The sequence below is a fragment of the Ranitomeya imitator genome, chromosome 3 (genome assembly GCF_032444005.1).
Source record: "Ranitomeya imitator isolate aRanImi1 chromosome 3, aRanImi1.pri, whole genome shotgun sequence".
In the NCBI taxonomy this organism is placed as follows: domain Eukaryota; kingdom Metazoa; phylum Chordata; class Amphibia; order Anura; family Dendrobatidae; genus Ranitomeya; species Ranitomeya imitator.
In genome coordinates, this window is record NC_091284.1 from 756714942 (window position 1) to 756731971 (window position 17030).

A 17030-nucleotide genomic window follows, 5' to 3' on the forward strand; every position below is an offset into this window, starting at 1 on the left:
GGAGAGGAGGCAGAGCAAGAGTTAATGTTACATTACTTGAACAGGGGGTTGCTCCATGCAGGGAGAGGAAGGAGTATAGCTGGTGATATAAACACAAATGGTGTGCAGCGTAAGATAAGCAACAACAAAAAGTAATGCAGCAGTTCTGTAAAGGTTAACTTATCAGTCCAGCAGCCTCCTAACTGTAGAGTCCTTGCTTCTAACGATAGCGCCAACACAGCGCGTGGTGAGTCCAGTGTTGTCCTGAAGGTGTTGATGATCTGGTTTCCGGCGGTGACGGTGGGTCCTTGTCATCTTCACCGGAGTCCTGGATCCAGGGCTCGTTGTGTGGAATGAAGTGCAATTTCCAACTCTGTCAGAGCTTAACGGGGCTCGACAGATGTAAGTGGGCGAGATGAGGTAGAGTTCACGGTGAGTCACCCGGTCTTTCCTAAACGGCACGCGCCCAGAACTTCCTGGCCCGGAGTGTTTGGCACCTTCAGCTGGTGGAGCCAATGGGCACATGGCACGCCTCTCACCACAGTCTCTATACATGGTCACAAGGAATCTATTGTGCGGGCCTGTGCTGTCACGGTGCTCAGAGGATGGAGCACCAACTGTTCCCTACTGCGTGCTGCTTGTTGCCACCAGGACTGACTGCTTCCAAGCGCGCTCTTGCCTCTTTAGCTTAGCCACACCCCCTGCTGTCAAGTGCAAAGGTCGGTCTGGGTTTCTAAGCTTTCCCCTGGACAACAGAGGAGACAGCCCCAAGAGTTCCGGACCCGGTGCAAGAGAGGTACCCACGGTCCGGTCCCTCTTCTTACACTCCCTCTCTCCTTTAGCTCGCCATTCCATGGGCAAGAGTTCTTGTAGTAAGCGTTGACAATCTCCTATTCCTTGAACGATTCGCTGCCAAATAAATTGATCTTGCCTGTATCCGTTGAGGGGTATCCCGGCTGTTGCTCATTCGATGCGCCGTAAGTCAGAAAGAGTAGTTGAGTCAGGTTGGGTAGTCGAGTCGGGCTGAACAGGCAAGGATGGGGACATGCCCGATTCTAATGGAGCAGCCACTTCAGGAATTTCAAGTACCTGTTCCTCCCCTGGGTCTACAGGTAGCAAATCAGGGAATTCTTCATCCTCACAATCAGCAACTGCTGGAGGCAGTATTTCAGGAACACTTGGCATCTCTTCTGTTGTGAATTCTGTTATCGAACTCCCTCCTGTGGTCATGAATGGTACTTCGGCGAGTTCTGTCCATGGACTCCCTCTGGTGGCTGTTAGTGGAGCTGCTGCTTCTGAGGTTCCTTCCACAGGTGACGTAGTTTATTCTTTGGCTGGCTGCTCTATTTAACTCCACTCAGATCGTTACTCCATGCCAGCTGTCAATGTTCTTGTACTGGTTCAGTTCGCTCTTGGATCTGTCGGGTTTCCTGTCTGCTCCAGCAGAAGCTAAGTCCCTTCTAGTTTATTATTTGTTCTTTGTTTTCTTGTCCAGCTTAGCTATCATGATTTTGCTTTGCTAGCTGGAAGCTCTGGGATGCAGAGTGGCACCTCCGCACCGTGAGTCGGGGCGGAGGTCTTTTTGCACACTCTGCGTGGTCTTTTGTAGTTTTTTGTGCTGACCGCAAAGTTACCTTTTCTATCCTCTGTCTGTTTAGTAAGTCTGGCCTCCCTTTGCTGAAACCTGTTTCATTTCTGTGTTTGTGACTTTCATCTTAACTCACAGTCAATATATGTGGGGGGCTGCCTTTTTCTTTGGGGAATTTCTCTGAGGCAAGGTAGGCTTTATTTTCTATCTCTAGGGCTAGTTAGCTCTTAGGCTGTGAAGAGGCGTCTAGGGAGTGTCAGGAACGCTCCACGGCTATTTCTAGTGTGTGTGATAGGATTAGGGGTTGTGGTCAGCAGAGCTCCCACTTCCCAGAGCTTGTCCTTTGTTGGTTTAACCATCAGGTCTTTTCGGGTGCTCCTAACCACCAGGTCATAACACTCTTCCACTTGATCAGGATCTCGGCGTAGCATATTCCGGGGAACTACTCGAGTGGTAGCATCTTCTTTCCATTCATATGAGATACGAGGGAAGGTGGGAGAAGTAAATTATAGAGTGTACCAACCCGGAAAGAGAAAACCCGAACAACTATACCATTTCAACCTACTAAGCCTGGAAGGACCGGGAATATTTGGTCATGGAGGCGACTCCGGTCGTACCAAGGTGGAACCCTCTGTCATCGGTCAAGGACACGGCTGAAGGTGAGGTTAAAATAAATGACACTCGGTGATACAGCATGACATTGTCACCGAGCCTCGGGTTAGGGTACTGATGAAACGGTACCGCATGCCAGAGGCGAGCCATCAAGGCTGAAGTGAAGCAAATGCTCCAGTTAGGAGTCATCGAGCAATCCCGGAGTGAGTGGGCTAGCCCCATTGTGCTGATTCCAAAGCCAGATGGGTCATTACATCTTTGTAAAGACTTCAGGAAATTGAATGAGGTATCAAAGTTTGACCTCTATCCAATGCCCCGGGTGGACGAGGTAATCGTGAGACTGGGGGAGGCACAGTATTTCACCACGCTTGATCTCACCAAAAGTTACCAGCAGGTCCTGTTAACAGCATCGGCAAAAGAAATGACTGCTTTTATAACGCCAGAGGGTCTACATCAATATGTCATCTTACCTTTTGGGTTACATGGGGCTCCGGCCACATTCCAGAGGCTGATGGACAATGTATTAGAGCTACATCGGAAATACACGTTGGCATATTTAGACGACATAGTCATCTTTAATGCGGATTGGAATACCTTCCTGTCCCAGGTACAAGCAATGCTGGAGTCTCTCAGAATCATGGGGTTAACAGCGAAACCAAAGAAATGCGTGATAGGACTCACGAAAGCCTGGTACTTAGGTTACATGATCGGCAGTGGAATTATCAAACCCCAAGTAAACAAGATCAAGGCCATCCAAAACTGGCCCAATCCATTAAGTACCAAACAGGTGAGGGCATTCCTCGGCATCATTGGTTACTACCGCCAGTTTATACCCAATTTTGCAGGGAAATCGGCACCCCTAACTGACCAGTTAAAAGTTAAGAAGTCGATGATGGTCCGGTGGAATCCTCAAGTGAAGGAAGCATTCCAGTTCCTGAAGTTGGCATTGTGTGGACAGCTGGTACTCCTTAGCCCCAACTTCAAGGAAACATTTATTGTGCAGATGCCTTGGAGGTAGGTCTAGGAGTGGTGCTGTCGCAAGAGGTGAATGGTGATGAGCATCCAGTCACCTACTTGAGCAGGAAACTGACCCTGGCAGAGAAAAGAGCATAGTGGAGAAGGAGTACTTGGCGATTAAGTAGGCCTTGGAGTCCCTACGCTACTATTTGCTCGGGTGTCAGTTTAGTTATGGACCATTCGCCCCTCTTCTGGAGGAGATACGCAAAATAAAGGAATGCTCGGGTCTTCAGATGGTTCCTGTCGCTACAAAACTTCAGTTTTTCAGTGGAATATCGGGTGGGGAAGTCACAGGGAAATGCGGATACCCTGTCACGTGCCCCCTGCGTGGTGACAAATGTTGAACCCCACAAGTTTGAACAGAGGGGCGGGTATGTGAGGCAGTGACCGGTGTTATATGTGAGGGTTGCTATGTGTCTCTCAGGATGCGTACAGAAGCATATTGAGGCTGTGGGAGTGCATTGCAGTCACAGGCATATCTGTGTTTGCAATGCAAAGTTAAAGTAAGTGTTGGTCTTGGGCAGCAGGATGGTAGCGAGTCGATCCGTTTCCTCCCGGCCAGGTCTTCCATGTGGCCTACGGTCACAGGTGCCTTGTAACAGCCCTGCAGCAGAGGGTTGAGTGTGTCAGTCTTTGTTTGCAACGTGGCAGAGCAGGAGGCTCTGAAAAACCTCAGCCTGTGTGAAGCAACACAGAGCCAAGCGGAGCCAAAAAGCCGGCACATCCTTACCGTACACGGCAACAGGTCTCAGATCCGGATGATACCCTTTTGTTTTCTATTTTGTGAGTATGCTGAACATTAAAGAGACTTTGTTTTTGTACTTTCTTGTTGTCACTGCCTGTCTGTCACACAGCATCCACCCTGCTGCTCTACAGCCTGCATATATAGTATTTTAATATGCTGTATGTATGTCGCCAAACAAAGATGCAACAAAAGAAGGGCAAAGTAAAGTACTGCAGTGCGTATGCGCCGGGAAAGGTCAAAGAGCCCCGGCACATGCGCACTACAGTACTTTACTCTGCCCTGGTCAAGGCAGAGAAGTACGTCTGTCATGAGCGCTATGCAGTGGAACACTGTGTGAATGATGTAGGACACGTCAGCCACACAAAGTACAAAAGGAGGATGGCATCGAAAGAAAAAGGGAGGTGCTGGACCAAGAACAGCAACGCCCATTGGACCCGACCGCCTCTTAGGTGACTATATTAAAAGGTGTTTTTCTTTTACTGCAGGCCAGATTTGGGGCATAAATACAGCATATTAGAATGCTGTACATGAAGGCTGAAAGGTGATGGTCGTATCGCATATGGGACAAACCTGGTAACAGGTTCCCTTTAAAAAAAAACTACTAAAACTCATCTAAAAAAATGCAACAATTCATATAGTGGAGCTTAGGTAAATATGAAAAGTTATGGCGGATACAATTATGAGTAAATTAACAAAAAACAAACACATATGTCCCAGCTATTGTGGGACACTCACAGATCTGGGTCTGTGCCCTGCTCAGGGCTGCCATCAGGGTATTACTGCCCTTACAGCTGTATGGGGCCTGATGAGCAGCAGTAGAGAGGGGGGCCCGGGCTCCCCCTCATGTGCTTCTGCTCACCAGGCCCCATCATGTAATTAAGTGCTGTTTGCTGTGCGTGGCGCTGGGACTTTTTCTCGGAGCTCCACAGCTGTCTAACCTGAACAGCTGAGCTGCTCCAGCTCCTTCCGCCTTCTATGGACTTCTGGTCAGGTGACAGCACGTACGCGATGCACCGGCAAGAGGACACCAGAAGCAGAGCTGCACCTGCAGGGGATTGTCAATGAAGTAAGTATGAAAATTTTTTTTTCTTTTCTTTATAAAATGAATTAAATGGGTGAGGTGTAGAGGGGGACTGCAAATGATGCATTGGGGGGGAAGGGGACTGCAAATGATGAAGTGATGGGAGGGACTGCAAATGATGAAGCACCATACACTATATACAGAGCTCCTGTGTATAATGTCACTGGTGATCACTCTATTATTTCTACACTATACACTATATACAGAGTGCCTGTGTATAATGTCACCGGTGATCATTGTATTAGCTCTACACCATACACCGTATACAGAGCTCCTGTGTATAATGTCACCAGTGATCACTGTTACCTGTACACTGACACTATATACAGAGCGCCTGTGTATAATATCACTGGTGATCACTGTATTATCTATACACTGACACTATATAGAGAGCTCCTGTATATAATATCACTGGTGATCACTGTATTAACTGTACACTGACAGTATATACAGAGCTTCTGTGGGTAATGGCACTCACTATTGAGGTTTTTTTTCATGATCAATATTGTAGTATTTGGTCACTATGTGGTGGTAATATGTGGTTTGATAATTGTGTTTTGGTATTTGTTTTTTGTATGTGGTATTATTCAGTCACTATGTGGTGGTAATATGTTGTCCGACCATGGCATGGCGGTATTTGTCCCTTGTATGTGGTATTATTTGGTCACTGTGATTTTAATATGTGGTGTGACCATGGTGTGGCGGTATTTGTGCCTGTTATGTGGTATTATTCGGTCACTATGTAAGGTACTAGCAGGAATGTGGGATGCAGTGACAAGCAGGAGGCAAAGCAAGACTTAACGTGTTTTTTATATATAGTTATCACAGCAGTAAATACTCCACGCAGGGAGTAAGGGGTGTAAGTATACAGGCCCACAATATGTATACAGTAATAAAGTAACAACAACGGGTCAAATAACGGGTTAACTTATCAGTCTCTGGTTCCTGAACGATGGTGGCTGGAAAATCCCACGATGGCGCTGTAGGTGGCACGAGAAGTCTCTGAGCCGGTCCTGAAGGAAAGTGAAGCACTGTCTCTGTATGGCGGCAAAGTATCCTAGTCTTCCTGTACGTGGTCTTGTGATTCTGGAACGAGGTGTTGAACGGGCAAAGGTCTGCTGCACAGCTAAGGATGTACAATGTCCCAAAGTGAAGGCAGCAGTCTCACTGCTGCTAACCGCGTGCAACACCGGATCAGCGTTGCAAAGAGAGTCAGCAGATGCTTGGGTGAATATGGACACCTCTGTCAGCAAAACCTACATATGGGTTGGCCGGAACCAAGTGTGAATAGATGTAATTAAAAACCAGATGGTGAAGGGAGGAGTGCTCAGTCAATAAGCTAACATAGAAATGACAGAAAAAAAGACTGGCACATCCAAACTAGCGTGAATAGGTACATACCAGGAGACACTACCTGCATGTATAATATACAAAAAAAGGTTGCACTCTTTCGTGCCAAAACACGTCAAATATGAAATACATGAAATATGAATAGCAAAATTGCTTTTTGAACATTAGGAAAAAAAATTTTTGAGACGCTTAGCACAGAATTTGGCCAAATAGTGTGAGCCCATCAACCATCGTCAAGGTGGTCTCAATAAAAAACTGATATGTACCTGACCTCCCTGTCCAAATGTGAACACTTACCGAAGGCTATTGTCTGCATGCTTGGGTGAATATGGACACCTCTCTCAGCAAAGCCTACATATGGGTTGGCCGGAACCAAGTGTGAATAGATGTAATTAAAAATCAGATGGTGAAGGGAGGAGTGCTCAGTCAGTAAGGTAACATAGAAATGACAGAAAAAAGACTGACACATCCAAACTAGTGTGAATAGGTGCATACCAGGAGCAGCTATCTCCATATATAATATACAAAAAAAGGTTGCACTGTATCGTGCCAAAACACGTCAAATATGAAATACATGAAATATGAATAGCAAAATTGCTTTTTGAACATTAGGAAAAAATTTTTTTGAGACACTTAGCACAGAATTTGGCCAAATACTGTGAGCCCATCAACCATCGTCAAGGTGGTCTCATTAAAAAACTGATGGGTACCTGACAGGAGGTAGCTGCTCCTGGTATGCACCTTTTCACACTAGTTTGGATGTGCCAGTCTTTTTTTCTGTCATTTCTATGTTAGCTTATTGACTGAGCACTCCTCCCTTCACCATCTGGTTTTTAATTACATCTATTCACACTTGGTTCCGGCCAACCCATATGTAGGCTTTGCTGAGAGAGGTGTCCATATTCACCCAATGATGCAGACATTAGCCTTCGGTAAGTGTTCACATTTGGACAGGGAGGTCAGGTACCCATCAGTTTTTTAATGAGACCACCTTGACGATGGTTGATGGGCTCACACTTATTTGGCCAAATTCTGTGCTAAGCATCTCAAAAAAATTTTTTCCTAATGTTCAAAAAGCAATTTTGCTATTCATATTTCATGTATTTCATATTTGACGTGTTTTGGCACGATAATATGAGGTCTGGTCACGGTGTGATGGTGTTTGTCCCTTGTATGTGGTATTTATGGTCATTTAAAAAATGTATGTGACTCATTTCTAATGAAAAGTAAATAAAAATATGCCTAAAAAGAGTATTAGATATTTAAGACACTTTTAATAGGTTAGAGCAGAGTAGGGACCTGCCAAAAGAGTCTACCTTGTCGTGGTGGCAGCTTAAAAAATCTTGTGGCCAAAACAAAAGCTGCTGTCTATGTATGTGATGTGGTGTTTCATGGGAACTGTTAATGTGTGATTGGGGATGACGTGATGCAGAAGTGTAGTTTTTCCAAGAGAGGGCGGTGGAACTGTGGATGGTTCGAGGGGTGGAGGTGGAGCTGGGGTGGAGTGTAAAGGGGGCCTGAAAATTTTGCCAGTATTGGGCCCTGAAATTCTTAGTGGCAGCCCTGGCCTTGCTGTCACGGTCAGTCTGACTGCTACCATGCCACCTCTCCTCCTCCCAGTGTAGGAAAGAAAAGCAAATGGGTGTGGCTACAGTGTCTTCTTAAGAGTGTGACCAAATTTGTTTGCTGTTCCACATAGTCTGCTCTTCTTTCTCTTCATTGAAAGTTGGGAGCTATGAACACAACATTGGGAAAAGGGGAGCTGATGTCCTCACACAGAGTACAACATGACCTTTGAATATCTGTATAGCTGATGACATACACTCCATATAGCTGTTGGCTGACCGCTAATCTTTCCCATCCCTCCGCTAAGCTTTTCCTCCTTAGGGAGAATGGAATTTCCTCATAGAAGAAAAATATGGGATTGTTGAAATCCACCATTCTTGACCCTCTCTTTCCCCTATCCTCTGCTGTCCGAGGAGAGTCAGGACATCGCTACACATTAGATGGTCCTCCAATCCTGACGACAACCGTGGCTTCAGCCAACTTTCATCTATTGTGTATGGGCACCTATAGTTTCTCTGCAATGGATTATTGTGATCATTTGTTTCTACTCATTATTCCCATATTTGATCAAATCAAATTACGGTAACACCTAATGTGTAAAAAGAAAAATACTTATCTCTACATATGTAAATGAGGAGTCTGCACATACTGTATAGAGTATACAGACAGTATAAATACCATGAGACCACACTTCCTGTGACTTTATTTATCCCCCTGATGTCAATGTTCCTAAGAAGTCATTGAACCAACAGATAAAAATAGGACACATGAGAATCTGTCCGTATAGCTATATTTGTACAATTCATTATTTTTGTCTTAACTCTGGATATTAATGGAAAAAGTTAAAGTTCTTGGCATGTGTAAATCATTATTCTCTTAAAGAACTAAGCAGTATTCTAAAAATCTAATGCCTTTAAAATTAAAAAATAAATACATTTCACGGTATAGATAGATGGAATAAATAGATGAAATACCGGTAAATAAATTATACTGACACGTACATGTAACTTTTAAAGATTACATAAGTGACCAATTTTTGCTCTTATTTTATTCCCACTGTTCCTCTGAGTATTCTGCTTTTTTTTTCTTCGTTTTGTAAATTAAACCTGCTGTAAAGCTCCAGACATATAGATCTTTTTATTTAGTGCACGTGATAAGATATTTGTTATGGTCTTTACAAAGGGGCATCACTGAAAGGGTAATTATGCAGAGCAGCTGCAATATATGGTTTCAGAAAATCTCATGAGCAACGCCCACGTGGTAGACCGTAAACATTACTGGTCACAGTAAAAAAAAAAAAGGCCCATATATCTGGCACCATAAGGCAGATTTAGAAAAGAAAAAAATCGAATACTCAGTGAAACAGCAGGAGTAAAATGATAGGAAAAACTGACCACTTTTGATGACTGGTCCTCTTTAAAAAAAAGTTTTATGTGGATTACCTTCCTAGTGGTGGGTCATAACCCCTTCATTACTCTTGTCGCCCAGAACTATTTTTTCTTAGGTGATACAGAAAATCAGGGGAATAGCAATAGTTGTTGTAAAGGTAACTTTCAAACCCAGGCCATGTTGCCTGTGGTAGCATCCTGAGCTAGGGGCATGGCGTTTTACAGTTCCTTGAAGACAATGTTTGGGAAACACCGCTGTTGCCATGTGTGATCTTAATTATGAGGAAATAGTTGGAATAAAACACTAGGCCAATTAGCTGATCGATGCAGGTTCACTCGATATCATCCTCACTAAACACCTGATTTTTCTGGGGATGTTAAAAAGGAAAAATCCATACAGAGGATGGTTTGAAGGAGTTTTCATTCACTCTCATTTTGATGACCTATCCCATTGATAGACCATCAGGCTCTGACCAGTGGGAGTCCAACATCCAGGACTCCCACTGATCAGCTGTTATCACCTCGGTCAGCAGGAAAGTGTCTTCTCCATACATTTCTTACATCTGACCTCTGCCCATGCTGCAAACATAGACATGGAAGGATTTCCTGAGGATAGGTCATTAATATAAAAGTACACGAAAGATCACAGCACTCCTTAGTTGCAATGAAGAAAATTCTATAGATCTGTCAGTGTGTCTTGTTCAAGAGTTCCTCTCCACTGATCCCAACAGGCCGTTCTTTGGCCACTTTGTAAAGTGTGATACCCTTGAAAATGACATGCTGACTAGTGATGAGCGAGTATACTTGTTGCTCGGGTAATCTTCGAGTATTAGTTAGTGTTCGGAGATTTAGTTTTAATCGCCTCAGCTGAATGATTTACAGCTATTAGCCAGGCTCAGTACATGTGTGGGTTGCCTGGTTGCTAGGAAATTCCCACATGTTCTCAGCCTGGCTAACAGATGTAAATCATTCTGCTGAGGCGATGAAAACTAAATCTCCGAACACTAAAGGTACCTTCACACTGAGCGACTTAACAACGATATCGCTAGCGATCCGTGACGTTGCAGTGTCCTGGATAGCGATATCGTTGTGTTTCACACGCAGCAGCGATCTGGATCCTGCTGTGACATCGTTGGTCGGAGCAGAAAGGCCAGAACTTTATTTCGTCGCTGGATTTCCCACAGACATCACTGAATCGGCGTGTGTGACGCCGATTCAGCGATGTCTTCACTGGTAACCAGGGTAAACATCGGGTTACTAAGCGCAGGGCCAAACAGTACATATTTACATTCCGGTGTCTGTCCCCTCGCCGTCAGCTTCCCGCACTGTGAGCGCCGGTCGGCCGTAAAGCACAGCGGTGACGTTACCGCTCTGCTTTACGGCCGGCCGGCGCTGAGACAGTGCAGGGAAGCTGAGGCCGGGGGACAGACACCGGAATGTAAGTATGTACTGTTTGTTTGTTTTTTACATTTACAATGGTAACCAGGGTAAATATCGGGTTACTAAGCGCGGCCCTGCGCTTAGTAACCCGATGTTTACCCTGGTTACCAGGGGACTTCGGCATCGTTGGTCGCTGCAGCGACCACACAACGAAGAAACAGCGACGCTGCAGCGATCGGCATCGTTGCCTATATCGCTGCAGCGTCGCTTAATGTGACGGTACCTTAACTAATACTCGGAGATCACCCGAGCGTGCTCGAGAAATCTCGAGTAACGAGTATATTCGCTCATCACTAATGCTGACAGATTAATAACAGTTTCTTCGCTGAAACTAAGGAGTGCTGTAGTCTTTCTTGCATTATCGTCTGAATATCCATGCTACCATTGAGCACCACTATCCACCTGATGACCATTACCTTTCTATCAATTTTTACGCGGTGAAAAAACAATTTTAGGCTACGTTCCCACAATGAGCTTTTGGTTCATTTTTGACTCTGCATACTTTTGCTGCGTCAGAAATGCAGTTACTTACCATTACAGCAAAGTGGATGGGCATTACTGAAATCTCATGCCCACTGCGCTTCTTTTTTACTCAGCGTAAACTGAGCAGCGATGCATGTTTCAAATCCTTAGCATGTTAATTTCTCTTGCTGTATGCTGAGTTTTCCTTGTGGATTTTCCCCATATTCTTGGATTACATTATGGAAATTCCACAGGTAAAAAAAACACACATGCATTTTTAGAGCATTTCCAGTGCGAAAATGCATCAAAAACACATGTAATTCGCACGTAAGTGTATAAATAAAATTTTGGCAAAGCCAAATACCATAAAGTATAAAAAAAAACAAAGCAATTTTCTCTAAAGCATGACACACCAAAAAGAAAAAAAAGCACCTTTAAAAAGCAATAAAAGCCCATGTAAAAGAGCGCACACAAAAACAATGCAAGTAACTTAACCCCTTAGCGACCGCCGATACGCCTTTTAACGGCGGCCGCTACGCTAATTAACGGCGCTGTGGAAAAAGTAAATAGCGCCCCCCAGAGTCGGATTCTCTCCGGGGTCTCGGCTGCCGGGGATAGCCGAGACCCCAGAGAACATGATTCGGGGTTTTTTTTACCGACCCCGCATTTGCGATCGCCAGTAATTAACCGTTTACCGGCGATCGCAAAAAAAAACAAAACGCGATTTCTTTTTAATTTCTCTGTCCTCCGATGTGAGCGCACATCGGAGGACAGAGAAATGGGGTCCCAGGTAGCCCCCCGATACTCACCTGTCTCCCCCGGTGCTCCTCGTGGCTCCCGATGGGCGCCGCCATCTTCAAAATGGCGGGCGCATGCGCAGTGCGCCCGCCGGCCGGCACCGGGAGAATCTTTGGGGTTTCGGCTGCCGGGGGTAGCCGAGACCCCAAAGAACATGATCGGGGTCGGTTTTACCGACACCTGTTTTGCGATCGCCGGTAATTAACTGTTTACCGGCGACCGCAAAAAAAAAAAGCAAAGTGTAATTCTCTGTCCTCTGATGTGATCGCACATCAGAGGACAGAGAAATAGGGGAATTCTGGGACCCTATCATACTCACTGGTGTCCCTGGGTCCTCCTGCTGCTCCTCCTGGCTGCCGGGGAAAAGAAAATGGCGGGCGCAGGGTTAGGCTAGGGTTAGGGTTAGGGTTAGGGCTAGGGTTAGCGTTAGGATTAGGGCTAGGGTTTGGGTTAGGGTTAGGGCTAGGGTTAGGGCTAGGGTTAGGGCTAGGGTTAGGGTTCGGGCTAGGGTTAAATTCAGGGTTAGGGTTGGGGCTAAATTTAGGGTTAGGGTTGGGGCTAAATTTAGGGTTAGGGTTGGGGCTAAATTTAGGGTTAGGCTTCTTTCACACTTACGTCGGTACGGGGCCGTCGCAATGCGTCGGCCCGACATACCGACGCATGTTGTGAAAATTGTGCACAATGTGGGCAGCGGATGTAGTTTTTCAACGCATCCGCTGCCCAATCTATGTCCTGGGGAGGAGGGGGCAGAGTTACGGCCACGCATGCGCGGTCAGAAATGGCGGACGCGACGTACAAAAAAACGTTACATTGAACTTTTTTTGTGCCGATGGTCCACCAAAACACAACTGATCCAGTGCACGACGGACGCGACGTGTGGCCATCCGTCACGATCCGTCGGCAATACAAGTCTATGGGCAAAAAACGCATCCTGCGGGCACATTTGCAGGATCCGTTTTTTGTCCAAAACGATGGATTGCGACGGATGCCAAACAATGCAAGTGTGAAAGTAGCTTTAGGGCTAGGGTTAGGGTTGGGGCTAAAGTTAGGGCTAGGGTTGGGGCTAAAGTTAGGGTTAGAGTTGGGATTAGGGTTAGGGTTTGGATTAGGGTTGGTATTAGGGTTAGGGTTGGCATTAGGGTTAGCTTGGGATTAGGGTTAGGTTTGGGATTAGTTTTAAGGTTAGGGTTGTGATTAGGGGTGTATTGGGATTAGGGTTAGGTTTGAGGTTATTGTTGAGATTAGGATTAGGCGTGTGTTGGATTTAGGGTTTTGATTAGGGTTATGGTTAGGGTTGACATTAAGGTTGTTTTGGGGTAAGGGTTGTGATTATCGTTAGGGTTAGTGATTAGGATTATGGATCGGGTTGGGATTAGGGTTAGGGGTGTGTTGGGGTTAGGGTTGGAGCTAGAATTTCCACTGTTTAGGTACATCAGGGGGTCTCCAAACACGACAGCCAATTTTGCGCTCAAAAAGTCAAATGGTGCTCCCTCCCTTCTGAGCTCTGCCGTGCGCCCAAACAGTGGTTTACCCCCACATATGGGGCATCAGCGTACTCGGGATAAATTGGACAACAACTTTAGTGGTCCAATTTCTCCTGTTACCCTTGTGAAAATAAAAACTTGGGGGCTACAATATCTTTTTTGTGGAAAAAAAATATTTTTTATTTTCACGACTCTGCATTCTAAACTTCTGTGAAGCACTTGGGCATTCAAAGTTCTCACCAAACATCAAGATAAGTTCCTTGGGGGGTCTAGCTTCCAAAATGGTGTCACTTGTGGAGGGTTTCTACTGTTTAGGTACATCAGGGGCTCTGCAAATGCAACATAACGCCCGCAGACCATTCTATCAAAGTCTGCATTCCAAAACGGCGCTCCTTCCTTCCGAGCTCTGCCGTGCGCCCAAACAGTGGTTTACCCCCACATATGGGGTACCAGCATACTCAGGACAAATTGGACAACAACTTTTGGGGTCCGATTTCTCTTGTTACCCTTGAGAAAATAAAAACTTGGGGGCTACAATATCTTTTTTGTGGAAAAAAAAATATTTTTTATTTTCACGACTCTGCATTCTAAACTTCTGTGAAGCACTTGGGCATTCAAAGTTCTCACCACACATCTAGATAAGTTCCATGGGGGGTCTAATTTCCAAAATGGGGTCACTTGTGGGGGGTTTCCACTGTTTAGGCACATCAGGGGCTCTCCAAACGCGACATGGCGTCCGATCTCAATTCCAGACAATTCTACATTGAAAAAGTAAAACGGCACTCCTTCTCTTCCAAGCTCTGCGGTGCGCCCAAACAGTGGTTTACCCCCACATATTGGGTATCAGCGTACTCAGGAGAAATTGCACTACAACTTTTGTGGTCTAATTTCTCCTGTTACCCTTGTGAAAATAAAAATTTGGGGGCAAAAGATCATTTTTGTAGAAAAAATGCGATTTTTTTATTTTCACGGCTCAACGTTATAAACTTCTGTGAAGCACATGGGGGTTCAAAGTGCTCACCACACATCTAGATAAGTTCCTTAAGGGGTCTAGTTTCCAAAATGGTGTCACTTGTGGGGGGTTTCCACTGTTTAGGCACTTCAGGGGCTCTCCAATTGCGACATGGCGTCCAATCTCAATTCCTGCCAATTCTACATTGAAAAAGTAAAACGGCGCTCCTTCACTTCCAAGCTCTGCGGTGCGCCCAAACAGTGGTTTACCCTCACATATGGGGTATCAACGTATTCAGGAGAAATCACACAACAACTTTTGTGTTCTAATTTCTCCTGTTACCCTTGTGAAAATAAGAATTTGTGGGCGAAAAGATCATTTTTGTGTAAACAAATGCGACCTACAGGTCATTGACCTACATTCCATTCATTCCCCTGGGGTTTTACAGGCAGGCGCACAGCTGCATTAGCAGAGCTTCTGCTTGTAAAATTAGTTAACCCCTTCAGATGGATTTACATCGTGGGACGTGACAGAACAACGGAAGGTATGGGATATTGTTGCTTTTTATTTTACCTTTTTTACAGAACGAGGGTCTTCAGGTGGATTACCAGTATAATAAAATATTATAAAAACCTGTGTATTTATTTCATTAACCCCTTCCCGACCATTGACGCATACGCTGCATCATGAAAGTCGGTGCCATTCCGACCCATGACGCAGCATATGCGTCATGGAAAGATCGCGTCCCTGCAGATCGGGTGAAAGGGTTAACTCCCATTTCACCCGATCTGCAGGGACAGGGGGAGTGGTAGTTTAGCCCAGGGGGGGTGGCTTCACCCCCCCGTGGCTACGATCGCTCTGATTGGCTGTTGAAAGTGAAACTGCCAATCGGAGAAAAATACTTTATCTAAAAAACTAATTAAAGCTGCCAAAAAGGAAACAGAAAAGCACATTGCTAAGGAGAGTAAAACTAATCCCAAACTGTTCTTCAACTATATCAATAGTAAAAGAATAAAAACTGAAAATGTAGGCCCCTTAAAAAATAGAGAGGAAAGAATTGTTGTAGATGACGAGGAAAAAGCTAACATATTAAACACCTTCTTCTCCACGGTATTCACGGTGGAAAATGAAATGCTAGGTGAAATCCCAAGAAACAATGAAATCCCTATATTAAGGGTCACAAATCTAACCCAAGAAGAGGTGCGAAACCGGCTAAATAAGATTAAAATAGATAAATCTCCGGGTCCGGATGACATACACCCACGAGTACTAAGATAACTAAGTAATGTAATAGATAAACCATTATTTCTTATTTTTAGGGACTCTATAGCGACAGGGTCTGTTCCGCAGGACTGGCGCATAGCAAATGTGGTGCCAATATTCAAAAAGGGCTCTAAAAGTGAACCTGGAAATTATAGGCCAGTAAGTCTAACCTCTATTGTTGGTAAAATATTTGAAGGGTTGCTGAGGGATGTTATTCTGGATTATCTCAATGAGAATAACTGTGTAACTCCATATCAGCATGGGTTTATGAGAAATCGCTCCTGTCAAACCAATCTAATCAGTTTTTATGAAGAGGTAAGCTATAGGCTGGACCACGGTGAGTCATTGGACGTGGTCTATCTCGATTTTTCCAAAGCGTTTGATACCGTGCCGCACAAGAGGTTGGTACACAAAATGAGAATGCTTGGTCTGGGGGAAAATGTGTGTAAATGGGTTAGTAACTGGCTTAGTGATAGAAAGCAGAGGGTGGTTATAAATGGTATAGTCTCTAACTGGGTCGCTGTGACCAGTGGGGTACCGCAGGGCTCGGTATTGGGACCTGTTCTCTTCAACATATTCATTAATGATCTGGTAGAAGGTTTACACAGTAAAATATCGATATTTGCAGATGATACAAAACTATGTAAAGCAGTAAATACAAGAGAAGATAGCATTCTGCTACAGATGGATCTGGATAGGTTGGAAACTTGGGCTGAAAGGTGGCAGATGAGGTTTAACAATGATAAATGTAAGGTTATACACATGGTTAGAAGGAATCAATATCACCATTACACACTGAATGGGAAACCACTGGGTAAATCTGACAGGGAGAAGGACTTGGGGATTCTAGTTAATGATAAACTTACCTGGAGCAGCCAGTGCCAGGCAGCAGCTGCCACGGCAAACAGGATCATGGGGTGCATTAAAAGAGGTCTGGATACACATGATGAGAGCATTATACTGCCTCTGTACAAATCCCTATTTAGACTGCACATGGAGTACTGTGTCCAGTTTTGGGCTCCGGTGCTCAGGAAGGATATAATGGAACTAGAGAGAGTACAAAGGAGGGCAACAAAATTAATAAAGGGGATGGGAGAACTACAATACCCAGATAGATTAGCGAAATTATGATTATTTAGTCTAGAAAAAAGACGACTGAGGGGTGATCTAATAACCATGTATAAGTATATAAGGGGACAATACAAATATCTCGCTGAGGATCTGTTTATACCAAGTACCAAGGAAGGTGACGGGCACAAGGGGGCATTCTTTGCGTCTGGAGGAGAGAAGGTTTTTCCACCAACA